Here is a 15,959-nt window from a genome sequence, read left to right on the forward strand (position 1 = left end):
GGGGCCCAAAGTGTGCGTGCTCGCTCCCGATGACTTCAGTCCGCCTCCGCCCCAGATAAATTATAGGAGCGGGGAAGCCGGGGAGGGGGCGGCTGCCCCGCGGCCCCGTCGCGCGTCGCGCTCGCAGGCACACCCCCCTGTCAACACAGCCCCCCGGGGGGGCGGTTAAAATCCCGCGGAGGGAGTTTCTGCTCAGGGGTTTTCCCCGAGGAGCACGCTCCTTTCCCCCGCAGGGAGGGACGGAGAGAGGGGAGCAGGTGATGCGCTGGAACGAGCGGGTCAACGCCGACCCCCTCCAGCCCCCCCGGGTAAAGTATCATCCAGGGGGCCGTGACTCCCACGGAGGCGCGGGACCAACACCTTTCCCCGGTCCGGTCCAGTCCGGTCCACTCGCTGCAGGCAGGACTCCTTCAGGAGGCCCTTTCCGCACCAGAGGAGCCGGGGTCACGGATACAGACACAGATATAAAGTTAGGGATCGCGCGTGTGCGTGTGTCTGTGCATATATATGCATGTCGGGTGGGTTGTTGGGTTTTTTGTGGGGTTTTTTTCCTCGCCCTTTTCACCCCGAGTGAATCTTGCCAAATTGGCAATTACTCCAACGGACAAAGCCTTCAAATATCTGGACACTTCTCAGGCAAACGGTATCAAAACGGAAAACTTCCAAGTGAACTTCCCCGACCGCTTCAGGACTGCAGCGCGCAGCGCTAATGAAAGGCGAACATGTCAGGGGGGGATTCTTTGATCTCCACCAAGTTTGCTGAAGCAATCATTCAAAGTAAAATTGGATAAACAGCTAAATACGGTCGGTGGCTCCGGAGCATTTCAGATTGCACTAAAAAGCCAAGGTATTCGCAGCATATTACACGATTTTCCAGTGACCTGTTTTATGGGAGTTTAAGAAGAGACTTATCGTTAGTAGAAGGGCGATCGCGTTCTTGTTTGGCAGATGCGAAGCGGCGTTTAAAACCGACCACGGATCCCATCCCACTTGACTGGGGAAAGGAAAGCGACAATTGTGCTCTAAAGCAGAAAACGCAGACTACGCCTGATTACCAGAGGCTGAGCAGAAGCCAGGGGGTGAATCAATAGCCGTAACGTGTTCAGAGGCGGTTATCGTGCACAAGGGCCGGACCGGGACGCCGACATCCTCTCAGCCCTCCCGCACACCCACCCACTCTCCTGCTGTTAAAACCCAGCAAAATCAAATTGCTGCCCGCCTGCTGATGGAGGCGGCATTTTTCCTCGGCCCTGGGACCAGCGAGGCTCAGCGGTACAACAGTAGCCGTGTCAAGAGAGGGGCCAGGTCTCGCCTTGCTGTCCCGTCCCCGTCCCCAACCTGCCGCGGGCAGTGCCGCCGTGCGCCCCCCGGCCCCGAGCAGGGGCCAGCTCGACCCCAGCCCTGCTCGCCTTTCCCCCAGCCCTGCTCGCCTTCCCCCCCCCCCGCCACCTCCCCGACGGCCCTGAACAGGCACGGTGCAACAATGTTTTTAGGGACACCCCGCACTCGGCGATCTGAGGATTTATGGATGGCAATTAAAGTTTTATGAATTGCAGCTGAGGCTGGTTATGGAGCTATTTGAATGTGATTAGAATTCAATTAGAAAGTGTTTACCGGCCGGCGGGGCTCCGGAGTGTAAACAGACAGCTATTCCAGCAATGCGCTAATCCCGCGTCTTGTGACAACAATTAGGGACTCGCGGGGTTTAGGCGGGTCGGCTCCGACCTCACCTACTTTTCCCCAAACTGCTGCCGAGGGCTCAGCCGAGGCCCCGGAGCCCCGGGCAGCGGCGGGGCCCGGGACCGCTGCCCGCGCCGCCGCCGAGGCCTCCGGCCGCCGGGGCGCTGGGGACTGCGGCCCCCGGGATGCGACGGGTGCCCCGCCCGGGGGCTCTGGCTCCTGGGCTCCGGCGGGGCCGGTGAGATTTTAATCACCGTCACAGTGCACAGGCATGGGATTTTGCCCGCCTCTTCCCGTTTAAAACACAGTTCATCTGGCAGAGATTTGAATTAATCTCTGCGTTTTCTTTTTTTCTTTTTTTTTTTTTTTCTGTCCCCCTACAAGAGGCTATTCTGGAAAAGAATAATAAAAAACCCACCGTCGATCTCAGCGGAAAAAACTGTCTGCAGTGATAGAGTCGATCTGGGGAGGGGGCTGTCGTAAGGGAAGGCAGACAGAGCAAGAGTCGGATCAAAATTGCAATTTGTAATTGTTATAACAAACCAAGTGCAGTGATAAAAGAGAAGGGGGGGGGGGAACCCACAAAGAAAAACCCACCCCTGAAAGCCAGAGCAAGAAAAGAAGTCATTTGAAAGCAAAGATATCCCAAACCAGGCGGAATGATGCAAGGCGTGCGCCCACATCACATCGGCCTCGTTACAATTTTATTTTTCAATAATTCTGTCCGATAAAATTTCATTGTCCATTAAGTAATCCCCGAAATGAGAGCTCTTATGAGCCTATAATGAGCTCTAATTGCTACGACTGGGAGAGCCACGTGGAAGGATTTAGAAGGTATTAAGCAGTTGGGTACAGAGCACAGGCTGTTACCTAGCCATTACTTTCATAATTCAAGGAGAAAATTAGTCCTTTTAAGGGAAAATCCTTTGATTCCCTTCATTCTGCTCGGGGTGACAGAGTATAGCTTTGTCTGCCTTTAGTTCAAGACAGTGTAACAAATGAGAATGTAACGAAATTGCCCCCTTTTGAAAGTGGAGCAGTTCAAAAAGAACATCAGAGCCGCTCCCCTGGTCCGCCGAGCGCAGGACTGGGTGCTGGTCCCTCTTTTCTTCCAGATGTCTCTAACACCTTTATGTAGAAGAGATTCACGGCTTAAATGACAAAAGCAACTCTTTCCCTTCCCTTCCCTCCCCCAACCCCCGCAGCTCCCGGCAGAAGAAAAAGCCCTGCCCGCCCGGAGAAAGCGCCGGCTTTCAGGCGCGCATCTCCGCCGGGTTCACGGGAGGAGCTGCCTCCGTGGAAAGCGCCGCAGCCCGGGGACACGTTTCGACCAGCAAAAAAACCCCCAAATCCAACAACCCCCCAAACCCCCAAACCCATCCCAAGCAACCTCTGCAGAGCAGCCGCGGTCGCGAACATCTCGCCGGGGTGACATGCGGTGGCGCTGGGCAGGATGCGCCCCGGGCTGGGTCAGTTCCCGGGCGGGAAAGCCCCGCTCAAAATAAAGCCGTGCGTGGGTAAGCGAGGGGCCGCGGGCTCCTGCGTTATAATCGCATTTATTCGCTAATCTAACATTGATTTCCTATTAGTTTCCAAAGCGATCGGCGATCTCGAAGCCGGGTTTTGTGAAGCGAACGCAAGCAAAAGACAGGACTTGCCCCCAGCTCCCATTAAGGAGGTCATTATAAAAGCGTGAACAAGTCTATTAATGTTTTATTGAAAGCGCATCGTTAACTTGTATCCATCCTTTTCTGAAAGTGGCATTGTGATATTGCTGTCTGTGGCACATCTTACCCAATATAGCCCGAGATTTCTCCATTATCTGTAACCAAGCAACACTTTCTGAATACCAAAAATTGAAAAGAACCGCTTAGTCTTCAAGAAAGTCCTCAATAATAGTGGAAAAGAACAAAGATCCAGGAGACAACAAAATGCCACAGGGGTGACTTTTCATGAGCAATTATCTCTCATTAATCAGAAGAACAGCTGCAATATTAATTTTCTCTCTTTCTTCCTCTCTTTTCACAGTCCCCAACATTTGAATAATCATAAATTTTGATTTCATGGAGCAGCAACATTGCCAGCGACTTCGAGACACAAGCTACCTACGCAGGGCGCACGCTTTGCACATAGCTCTTATTTTAAGGCTGCCAAAGAATAAAGTGGAGAAAAGAAAAGAGAGGAAAAGTTTGGGCTGGGTTGCTTCCCCCCCCGCCCCCCCTTTGCCTCAGAGCACGGATTAAACCAGCAGCCCCTTCCCTCCACCCCTGCCTCTTTCACTCATGGAAAGTAACGGGCGAATGTACCGAGTGTCTGCGCTAGCTTAAAGCGTGGGAGTTTCAACAACCTCGCTGTCCATTTAACTTCCAAACATGAAGCCAAGCGTTGTAGATCTGTCCAAAGAGACAATCTTTGGGCGTAACACGCATTGTGAGACATCAAAAGGCCCTGGCGTTATATGCACTAAGAAGTGCATTCAGCAAGAAGGGTGCAATGCCTCTCTTTTCAGGGGCTCAGCCGCTGATTGTTTAACAAGCGACGTCGCCGCGGCAAGAAAACCGCGCTCCTCCGAAGATAAGGATGTAACATTAAAACTCGCTTTTTTCGGATTTCAAAGACTCTCATTAAAGGCGAGGACCGGCGACCGCCACGCCGGGGATGGGAGCGCACGGTGCCGCCTGCCCAGCATCTCGCTGCCCGGGGATGACAGGGCAGAGCCGAGTCCGAGACCCCGCCACCCCTCCAGCTCTGCCCATCTCCGGGCACCCACGTTGCCCTCTCGGCCCCGGCAGCGGCTAGCGGGCTCACCCGCGGGTCGGCGGGCTGAGGAGGGGAGAGCCTGCTTCTCCCCCTTCCCCGCAGATGCGGCTCCCCGGTGCCCTTCCCTTCCATGGGAGATTTCCTTTGCCCCCACCCCCGGTCATGAATTACCCCACCTCGACTTGGCAGGGCAGCCCCCCCCCCCCCCAAGAAATCGGGCGGTTTCCGAGGAAATGGGGGGGTTGGCTGAGAGACCTGCGGAGTCCCTCCCCGCACAGAGGAAGGACAGTCCCCCGGCTCCCCTTCCCCAGGACCGCCGAGCCCCTCTTGCCCAGGGGCCCTCCCGCACCCCGCCGTGTCTGCCAGCGGGGGAGCGGGGGTGCTGGCGGGCGGCGGGGCGCGGAGCTCCGGCGCCGCAACCCCGGGTCCTGCCGGAGCGTGAGCGGCCGCTTCTTGCTGGGGAGAAACCGGCCCCCTCCTTCACCCCCTTGGACACGGGACGCTGCTCCCGCTTCACGTTGTTGGTGCTTCTCACGAAGTTTTTTTTTTTCACCCGTTTTAGAAGCGAATTTCTACGCGAGTCCTTCAGGGTGGCTCTGATCACTCGCATTTGAGTGAGTGCTTCAAAAAAGCCCCAGCAGCAGCCTTCAGCCCGCCCTCTCCCTTCAGGGCCTGACTGTTTCTTCTACCTTCACCTGCAGGTCTACCGTGATAACTGTCTTTAATGCAATGACCAACCGGCAGGCCTTATTCTGCTATCGGTTTTTATTTAGAGTGGGAACTTTCATTTGCTTTGCAAGGTTCTTCCTAAGTGAATCAGGTCTGCACTTAAATATGTGGGTGTAAGCCTTAATTCTCTCCTTCAACCCTCTTAAAAACCGTGCTAGCTCCTTGATGGGTTCCCTTCAGTGTCTGGATGCAGAGGAAGCTTCTTGTTTACGCCTTCTCACTATAGTGCAGGCTACAGTGGTGTTTCTCCACTGACCTCCTACAAGAGATCATGTGGAGAAGCCGAAGGAGGAAATGCCCAGTGAGATTATTGTTACCTGCAGTCGTCTGGTATTTCTCTGAGCCTGGCTTTGCCATGTCCCCAGCACTCTTCAGATATGGGGCAACAGTGGGCCAGACACTCCAGGCAGTCTGGGCCCTGGTTTCATTAGCGACCTTTGTTTAGAGCTCTAGCAGCTAAAATTGTTAGCTGCTACAGATGACGTGTATGAGGGAAAGCTGTGGTGGTGTATCTTTAAAGGGGATAAAGCTAAACCCCTGCAACAGCCTCGGTGGAGGTTTATGGTGGGAGATGGATCTGAAACGCCGAGCTCATGTGAGTCAGAACAAGGATTCAAAATGCTGCTGTGGACTCTGGAACATGCCAGCCATGACCAGTTTCGTTTTTACATTGATGTATCACAAATCAATACGAGAGTCACACTTTGCAGTCACATAGGCAATCCCAATCCAGCAAAGAACATGAGATTCTGTGTAATACTAAACATCCTATTTCTCATGCATTTTGATCCTTGGAGGTCATGCTTAGGTTGAAGCATTCTGCTTGACAGTGACCAAAAAGCAGTCTTTTGAATTTGCTACCAGAAGAAATGTTGCTTTTTTTTTAGCCAGATTAACGAGTATGGACATTAAATGCTGCTTGTGAGAAAAATGAAGAGGTCGTCAAACATGTCATCATATTACAAGAGCTACCTGTTTCACAGTCTGAAAATGGTATGATTCGTCTAGCCTAAACAAATAAAATGGTTATAATTTCTTTCCTTTTTCCTGTAATGAATGTATGAATGTGGGATAGTTCAAGGACTCTAGAGCAATGAAGGAACTACCTAATGGAGAGATGATACTACTCCTGCAGATTCAGGAAGCAGAAGGGAATACAGTTAATGATGGAATTACTCAAGGATAAGTCTCAGAAGCAGTTGAATTAGTTTAATTTATTTTCTTCGCACAGCCAATAGGACTTCACTATTCGTAGGAATCAGAATCATAGAACCAGAGAATGGTTTGGGTTGGAAGTAACCTTAAAGATCACCTAGTTCCAACCCCCCCTGCCATGGGCAGGGACACCTTCCACTAGACCAGGTTGCTCAAAGCCCCATCCAACCTGGCCTTGAACACTTCCAAATTCTCTGGGCAACCTGTTCCAGTGCCTCACCACCCTCTCAGTGAAGAACTTCTACCTTACATACATCTAATCTAAATCTACCCTCTTCCAGTCTAAAGCCATTACCCCTTGTCCTATCACTACATGCCCTTGTAAAAAGTCCCTCTCTGGATTTCTTGTAGGCCTCCTTTAGGTACTGGAAGGCTGCTATAAGGAAGGAAATGAAGTCAGTATCTGTGGAGACTGGAGTGCCATACTGGAAGAAGTGGATTCTCTGAGGAGTAATAGAAGTGCAATCACAAAGTCAATATAAGCGAGGACCTCCATGGCTGAACATGACATTGTGACTGAGGCACCTGGGCACATTAATCCACATTGGCGAAGCATCACTGTAGCATGGTCAGGCAACAGGTATCACAGAGCATAACAGGCAAGGCCATTCCACTAAGAAGATGGAAATTCTAAAACCACCGTGCATGGAGAAACCTTGTCTGGGATAGCAGACAGTTTTCCATGTCCATCTCAGAAAAGACTAAATCAGAGCAGGTCCAGAGAACAGCTTTGGTAGTATAGTGTTAGAGGAACATGGACACTCATGAGAAGACTCAAAGAGAGGAGACGTGACTGTTGCTTATACCAGTGAGGTAAATATCCACAAGACGGAAGAGCTATTCCATCTAAAGAAGAGCATCACTACACAAACAGGTGGATACACTCTTGCCATGTAGAAATTTAGCCTGGAAATAATAAAAAAAAAACCTTCTGAGAGAAATGAAGTTCTGAAACTCATTGTGGGATTTACCAATGGGAATATGAAATGGAAGTAGTTTTAAGAGAAAACTTGACACATTTCTGACTTACATAAAGGTGCCTGAAGCTACGGGATTTTTTTCTGGAATGAAGACACACACAAAGGCTGATTAATATCCATTTTGACATAGTACTGACTTAAAATTAAGTTGTTGATTATTTGAGAGAATGTATTTTCTAAGAAAGATGCTGGATTGGTATTCCTAGAAACTAAGGTCCACAGAGCAGCTAGAGCATGGCTGGAAGGAGCACTCTACTGCAACTTCCCTGTCCTCTATCCTGTACCATCTGTGTTCATTGACTGATTAGTGTTCTGGATATTGCCTCTGCACCAATAGGAACTGGTTTTGGGTTTTTTTCCTTTCTACATTTGCTGATAAGATAATGGAAGACAAAAGCCACATGTGCTAAAATGGTGGGTTTTTTCAGATGTCAGAATAAACATTGGTCTGATTTTGATATGACCTGGAAACCTCTACAAGAAATAAACCTACCATCTCATTTCTTCAGCTTCCTTTTCACAATATAGTCTTAGCTTTGTCCAAGCAGCTGTCATGCAAAAACAAATTTCTAATGCCTGTGGCTGGAAGCAGCCCTTTTTCAGTTTCATCCTTTTATATGTATTTGTATCCTCAATTTAAAATAAAGGAACAACTCTAAAAGTTTCAGGAAGCAGAGTCTCAGTGAAGTACAGGCTAGAGGTACCCTAGGTACCCTACCTCTTTCTTTGCTAGGAAGAAAGTAACATATTAAAGAAGCGCAAAATATGAGCATGTCAAAATGGAACCAAAATGAGATTTTTATTAAAACAATATCAAAAAGTTTTCCATAGCCTGCCTCTTCTTATTTATAATGAATACATTGTCCAAGCTTGTATTCAAAGCTTTCTCTTTGAAAAATCATAGAAACAAAGTAATTTCATATATTTTACGATCTTTTGTAAGTATATTAGTTCAAAGCTTATTTAGTCTGCTATGGTATTGAGGCTATGCCACAATCTAATGGAAAAAGAATGACAGAAGTCCTGAAAATTAGTTTATAAGGTTCAGAGCACTATTCTAGTGAAAAGGAAAGACATTAAAATGGAAAAAAAAAATACAGTATGAAGCTTCTGAAGAAGGAAGAAGTATTGGAACCCAAACCGCCACAAGATGTAACCAGAAAGGTGTAAGTCACAATTTTAAAGTGCAAACAAAATATAATTACTATTATACATTGACCAGATGAAAAAGCATCAGCCAAAAAAGAGTCCAATGCTTGAAGATCAGCTCAGACTCAAGTATCTCCACTTCAGCAGTCCGGGTTCTCTCGGCTACACTGCAGCTGAGCCAAAGAACTAATACTCCTATTAAAATACCTATACATCTAGAATACAGTTAACACTACAGCGTATAAGAGGTATGACTGTCGGCACTCTCAGGCATTCTGAGACAGACTAGTTACAAGTCAAAAGATGGAAAGGTTTGGGTAAAATACTACTCTCAGTTATAAAGCTGTAAGACAGAGTTACTGTGCAGCTATTCTGCATGGTGCAGTGGGAGTAGAATTTAGCCTGGTGTTTTCAAAGGTTAGTTAAACAAAATATGACCTTTTTCAGGCTAGGGGAACAAAAGAGGTCAGCTCATTCTCCAGAGCTACAAAAGGTCTTTCAAGGGTACCAAAGAAATAAAAATAAAAGCCATGATCACACTTCCTAGATGCACACATAGAAACAACACTTGTATGTTAAGGTATCACCCAGTGGGAAAAACCCTGGGAGCTTCCCAATAAATGAGGGTCCTGCCTGTAATTCACCCACTATGGGAAAGGTGTACAGATTCAAACAATCAATTTTGTCCAAGATCCCAGAGCAAGATAGTTGTGGAGCTCAATTTTACCCAAAGTCTTCTATCTTTCAGCATCTTACAGTAAATAATGGTGCTTCATAAGAGATCTTGCAGAATTGCAGTCTGCTGAATCTGATTGCACTTTAGTAACTCCTTGGGCAAAGGAAGCCTAATGCAGCTTCCCCATTGCTTTGTGAGTAAGAGTTTATACAGGTTATTCTCCTGCTTGCAAGGTCATTCTGGTAAAAGTTGTCCATTGCATACAAACAGATCAGTTACCCAAACTTCACCGATTTCATGCTCTGCTACAGGTTAGGATTGTTACTCTAGTCTCTTCAAGGAGAGAAAAAACCCTATTCCAATGTCTTAACCAAGCTGCAATGAGAATTGCAAATCTGATCATAAAGTGCCTTTGAATCATGTGTGCAATTCTTTCCTCTGCTGCTTCTTCACACATGCATCAAGAAACTGTAGCATTCATATGGTGATCGGATAAAGCACAGATTTTCACTCTGCTACATGAGGTCTGATGCTTGGGGTGAGACTGCTAGCAGCCAAAAATGAACTCAAAGAAGGAACTGGATCCTGAAGAGAAGCAATTCCTTTCCAATATCTCTCTTGCTTTAAAAGGAAAGTATGTTTCTTTTCAGGTTGCAGCTTATTTCCATCTCTCATGTTTTACTGCAGAAGTCGGAATTGTTATTTCTTCTTTACCTCCCCTGAGGACCTCATGCTATAGGAATGTAATATATTCCACTATAAGTGCTTTTGTCACACTTTAAACAACTTCTCAGAATAAGAGCATCTATTTTTTTCATGCTTTGTGGCTAATGCCTCATACTATCAGAGAGAAAAATATCTACTTGGAAGCAGAAAAGATGTTATTTTAAAGATATTCAAAAGGAAGTACAATTGTCATATCTGAAAGCAACAGGTGCTAGAAATCTCTCTTTGCTTTTATGCAAGAGGAATGAACTTGTTGGCATGCCCAAATATTAATGAATGTTAAAGTGTTCAGAGGAAATTTCAATTGTTCATGTTTTGATGATTTTAAATGAAAGACATCCTTCCCTGTTCTCTTTAGATCAACATTTGTCACAGTAATTAATGAGGAAGTAATTATAATGTAATTTGTCAGAATAATCTGACAGGCAAAGAATTATGTTCTCAATCCTAAAGGAATACATAGTTCTAGTTTTCCAACAGATTGGGTACATGTGGGTGGCATAGCAGAGGGTATTTGCCTTTAAGCAGGATAAAAACTTTGGCACTTTATAGTCTCAAGCAAAAATGGAGAAAGGCATTGTCCAATTCTCTAAAATATGTTACATGAAGGCATTTTATCTTAACAACAGATTAGTAAATCTGATTTTAACACTTTCTTCATATAAAAGCTACTTCTTTTTATAGTGACTTTGAGATTTGCAGTTCAGTTGCAGTAGTTTAGTAGTCACTTGCTGTTTCTTTAAGATGGTGAGTAAACAACTTAGTCATTCAGTCATATTTACTATGAGGAAAATAACTGTCCTTGAAATAAAGTACGAGATGAGGCACCAAAGGATGGAAAAACAAAGAAACAAGGAAAAATAAAGACCTTAAATTAAAATCTCTGCTAATGTTCAGGGAGGTATGATTGTTCACTCCAATAGCAGCTAGAAGACCCCCATATTTGTCATTGGCTTTTTTTTTGTTTGTTTGTTTTGTATTTTTTTTTTTAGGATAGAAGTTGACCACAGCTTTACCCAACTAACAGCATCTGTATCTGTAACAGATACCGCAGAGGATTCAGCCCACAATATTCCCTGACACTGGTTTTCAGCAATTCCAACAGATACCGTTCTTAAAGTTGATCTTCTGAAGAAAGGTTTGATACTGTACGTTTGCCATTTTAGGAATGCCTTGAAAACCTAGAACTTGCTGTTCCATTTGTATGTTTATATGATTTTGTTTATGTTTGGTTTTAGCGGACTTTATGCTTTTGTACTTGCAGTATTGAAAACCCCCATCGATTTCAGTGCTACATCTGTCTCACTTAAAATGAAAAACAGAGACTTTTCGTGTGTTTCTGTTTAATTGATGTCATTATAGAAAAAAAAAAAGCAGCAAGGATTCTGCTGTATTAGATTCTCGTATTGATGGGAAGGCAAGAAACAAGTGACCATACATATTTCCTATGTCAGTGAGTCCTACAAGAAAAAAACCCCAATGTCATGCCTAACAACAGCCAAGAGCTTACCTTGCCTGTAGGTTATGTGGAACACAAGCAGATCTTTAAGTCGAGCATATCACAAATTCTTTTTGGATTAGGAGATTCTGCCTTCAGTAATGTGTTGTCATGTGGTCCTTGAAAGAGCAGGAGTATCCAACTGCACCCGTCCACAGTTTTAACAGACTTGAAACTACAAGGACTCCATTCTTCCTTTTGTTATATGTTACGGCAAGTCTGAAAAGGAAGTATCTGGTTTTCTCTTTAAATGAGATCTATGCCTTCCGTACTTCATTTATGACTTTTAGACTCTTTCAGAAATACCATTTTCTATATAGAGGTATCTTTTGAACTCTCCTCATTAACCTCATATAAATGCAATATAGGAAGCTGGACCAAAAGGAAAACAAAATAAATTGCTTGACAGGAGGAAAAAAGTCTAATAAAAAATAAAGTGAATTGGAGCTATTCAACATATCTTTTCACTCTAAGAGCTCACTCAATTCTGCATTATAAAGTCAGCAACATAACTCTGACTTATTGTAATGGTTTGGTGTCAAGACTTCCCTTTGCTTTTTGCACAGAAAAACCTTGGTTAGTTTACCTGTGGCTGGACAGAGATTTTGCAAAATAATCAGTTAATCAGCAAGAAACAGGGCAACAAATTTGGTCAGAGAAACAAATGCAATCCTGTGGCTCTAACAGTAAGTTCTGCTGTGTTATTTGTAGCTACCTACTTGTTCCTGACTTTGCCTTTCCACATTTCTGCGATACTGTAACTAAAATCTCATTTTTAGGTTTTGTTTTGCTTTGTTTTGTTTTGTTTTTTTCTCTTCTGTTGAAACTCAAGGGGTGGTGGTGACTGATGCCATCAGCAGGAAAGTTTACATTATCAGTAGCACTTTAGCCAGGCTTGTCGAGAGCAGTGGGACATTTAAGTAGGACAGAGGAACCAACCCACAGATGAGATGCTCTGTGTCAAGGGAAGGGACTGATGTGAGAGGAGGTCTTGAGGCAGAAAAAGCAAAGCACAGCCTGATGTGAGTGAGTATCCTTGGAGGTTTGCTACAGTCCTCGTAGCTTTGCTAAACTCCCTCTGTGGTGACAATGAATGTATGTTACAGTCTATTAGTTCTGTCTTCCTCTCCCTTGCTTCTGTACACCCCTATCCTCCCCTGCTTGCCCTCTTCCCTTGCTATCACGACCCACTCTTGTTTTCCTTCTTACTACCTCTCCTCTTTTAATTAATCAGGGAAAGAAAAAGAGAAGCTGTTCCTGCCAGCTTTGCTTTGCTGTCGAGTGGTAGTAGGAGTTCAAAGAACAAGGTTACTCCTGCACCTGCTGCTTGTTCTTTGATGCCCTGTTGCATGAAAACAGTTTCTTTCAGAAGTCCAAAAACGTACTAATTAACAAAGGAAAAGACAGGGAGAAACAAGCCAAAGACTGTGGGAGGAATGAAGTGAGTGACAACAGAGATGTTAGAGGGAAGCAGAGGGAAGAAGCAATGATAAAGGGGGAACTGGGAAAGAAATGCACAGAAAAATGAGCAGGACAAACAATAAAGGAGAGGAAAATAAAGTAGGCGGCAAAAGAGAGGGAACCAGAATAAAGAGCTACAGAAAAAGAAATGTGACAATGATTTAAAGACCCCTTTAGATTACAGTACATGGTCCTTACAGAGCAACTCTGAGGACAGCGAGTACCTTGGTCACACAGAGTTGTGTGTGGCATCAGTTCTCCCCCACTGAACTGCTAGGTGCAGCAAGCAAACTCTCTGGGGAGGGCACTCCTACCTGGAACAACAGCACGGTGCTCTTCAAGCTGGACTTTAGGCCTGCCTTCTTTTGTTTAGATATAAAGAGAGTAAGTGGCTTAAAAATACAATCAGTACAAGCCTGGCATTACTCTCACTGTTCCCAGAGAAAGGACAATGCACTGTAAACAGGAGAGGTGTCCTACCATTTTGGGTCAGAGTACACACCAAAACAGTCACAGGCAAACGCTGTGATGTGAAGGCACGGACTCGGGAGTGCGTGGCTGGTAGGGCATCTGGCGCATGACAGTGAGGTGACAGCAGAGGGGAAGGAGCGACTACTCGCATGATACTCGAAACAGAGGAGAGGCTGATGGTAAGACCTTCTTCAGTGTGTGGTAGGATGCCAGCTGCACAAAACGTAGTTTCCTTACTGCCTCTAAGGGTGGTCCAGTGCTGCTGAGACTGCTACTGAAGGTGTTGGCACCAATGAGACACAGAGAGACAGCAATCTCAAGATTAAGGCAGCTGATTTCTGCATGAAAACCAAGATTCTAACAGTGCCCATGTGAGATGATGAAAATGTTACTTAAACTGAATTTTTCATAGGTGGCTGTTGGCTGTGTGTGCTTCGGTTTTAGTGCCTGTCCCAGAAATTTGACAGGCTGAAGTACCTTGCACTCACCACTGCAGTCAGTTGCAGCACTTTGAGCACACCAGGTGCTACAGAACACATGCTGAACATCACGGGGATCTCAGCCTAGAAACTTATCTCTTCCGCTTAACATCTGCCACAGCTCTTCATCTGTTAAAGGCTACCACATCCTGAACAGCTGGAAACACAGACCATGGAACAGGTATTTGTTAGGCAAGTAATGTACACCTAATGCAATGAACTAATCAGCGTCCTGACACCTCCCTTCTCCTTATGTCAAACCCATCAAGTGGGCAAACCAGGCTTGTCACGCCATGCAGCACAGGGATCTCAGACCTCAAACAGGATAGCTGGCCCCTGCAGCACTGCTACAAGGGCTCAAGTGTGATGTAGGTAAGCCCACCCCTTCAACGTCATTTCCAAGATTTCCAGCATAGTGCTGCACAGCATTAACTCTGAATACCTGGCTGCTGCTGTGAAACAGTCATCTGAAAACAAACAGGCTACCAAATTAATCTGTAGAGTGAGCTAGCACAAGGAGGCACAGCTTCACTGAAACCAGTGGGTTTCCTCTTGCTTTTGCCAGTATTAAATTTGGTCCATTTTCTCAATTTCAGTACTGTTAGACAGAAGCAATGAGTCATCGGTCCTGCTAAATCCGATTTCTATGTGTGAGACATATGCAAGAACAGTAACTAGGTGAAAAAAAATATGCGTAAGCATACTAGTATGAAAGCAAACTATTACTCGGGGGAATTCTGTGTTATTCTGTAGAATTCTGTTATTTGGGAAATGAAACCTGTTATAAGTAGCTCATGACAGAAATACCGTCACACTTTTCCAGTGTGATGGTAAAAGATGTTTTTTTCCTTTACAGCAAAGACAGTGTCATGGACTATCTCACAACCACACTGCTTCTACCCTGCTTTTACCTAGAGCAGTAAGCACCATCACATCTTTGTATACATTTTATTACTGAGAAATACACCATGAGGATCTTGAGCAATGGAGATTAAGCAGCAACATCGTTTTTCAGAAAATAAGCTGATCAGTATATATACTGTAACAAGACAGGAAAAAACCCCTGCAGTTTTCAGAGGAAAAACGATCTGAGAAATGGGCTATAATATACGGAGTAAAGTGCTAGGAAAGAAAAGGGGAATGTAGAATTCTCTTCACACTCATGAAAAGCAGATTCAGCCCCAGTTTCTTGACTGTTTGGGGCTGAACCCCATAACTGACTTTATCTATACATTCAATAGTGCTGCAAGTACATGATTCACTAGTCTACTCTGTCAAATAAAAAAGATCTGCTCTCCCTTTTTAAAATGTCACACTGCTGCTGCTAAATCCCATGTCAGTGCTGCCTTCCCCTGTTGTCACAACAGCCGATGGCCTACCTGTTGCTAAGGCCATTATGCTCGCACTGGCATTTTCCAGCCTTTGCTTTAGGCTTTGGTTATCACAAATACCAAAACTGCAGAGAGGGAACAAGAGTCCTGTTCATTTTTAGGGTTTTCTGGTTAGCTTTCATATATATATATATAGTCTTAAAAGGGGCCGTTCCTCTGCAATTTCATTGTTTGCCTGCTCTGCACTCTGTGCAAACAACAGTCTCGGTGCGGCGTTTTCCATGGAGGGCTGAAAGGCTACTGGTGGGATGGCGGACCCGGACACCGACAGCACCAAGGAACACGCGAACGTTTGGCACCAGCCTTCATCTGAACAGGCCGGTCTTGGTCAGGGACCGCTTCCCTCACATCTCCCTGAACCAAGCCAGAGGGCCCAGCCACCAACCCCTCAGCTAACAGCAGGCCCCCAAGCCCCTTGTTTGTTGTCACGGATGCCCCAAAAAGAGCGGAAACGAGGGGGAGGAAAACGCGCGGCTCAAACACGACAACAAAAGCCCGCGCAAAGCTCCGCTAAGGGTCACGGCAGGGCCTGAGGACGGCGACGCTCGCCCCCGCCACCTAACCGCCGCCCAACCGCCGCCCAACCGCCGCCCGCGCGCGCCCCTCCCGCCTCACGCTGAGGCAGGCGGGCGAGCGGGCGGGCGAGCGGGCGCGCGCGCCGCGCCGCGCCCCGCCCCGCCCCGCGCGGCGGGTGGGCGGGGCGGGCCCCGCGGCCGGATGTTGTTGTTGTTGTTCCTGCCCCGC

Source organism: Haliaeetus albicilla, chromosome 1, assembly GCF_947461875.1.
Source record: "Haliaeetus albicilla chromosome 1, bHalAlb1.1, whole genome shotgun sequence".
NCBI classification, from domain to species: Eukaryota; Metazoa; Chordata; class Aves; order Accipitriformes; family Accipitridae; genus Haliaeetus; species Haliaeetus albicilla.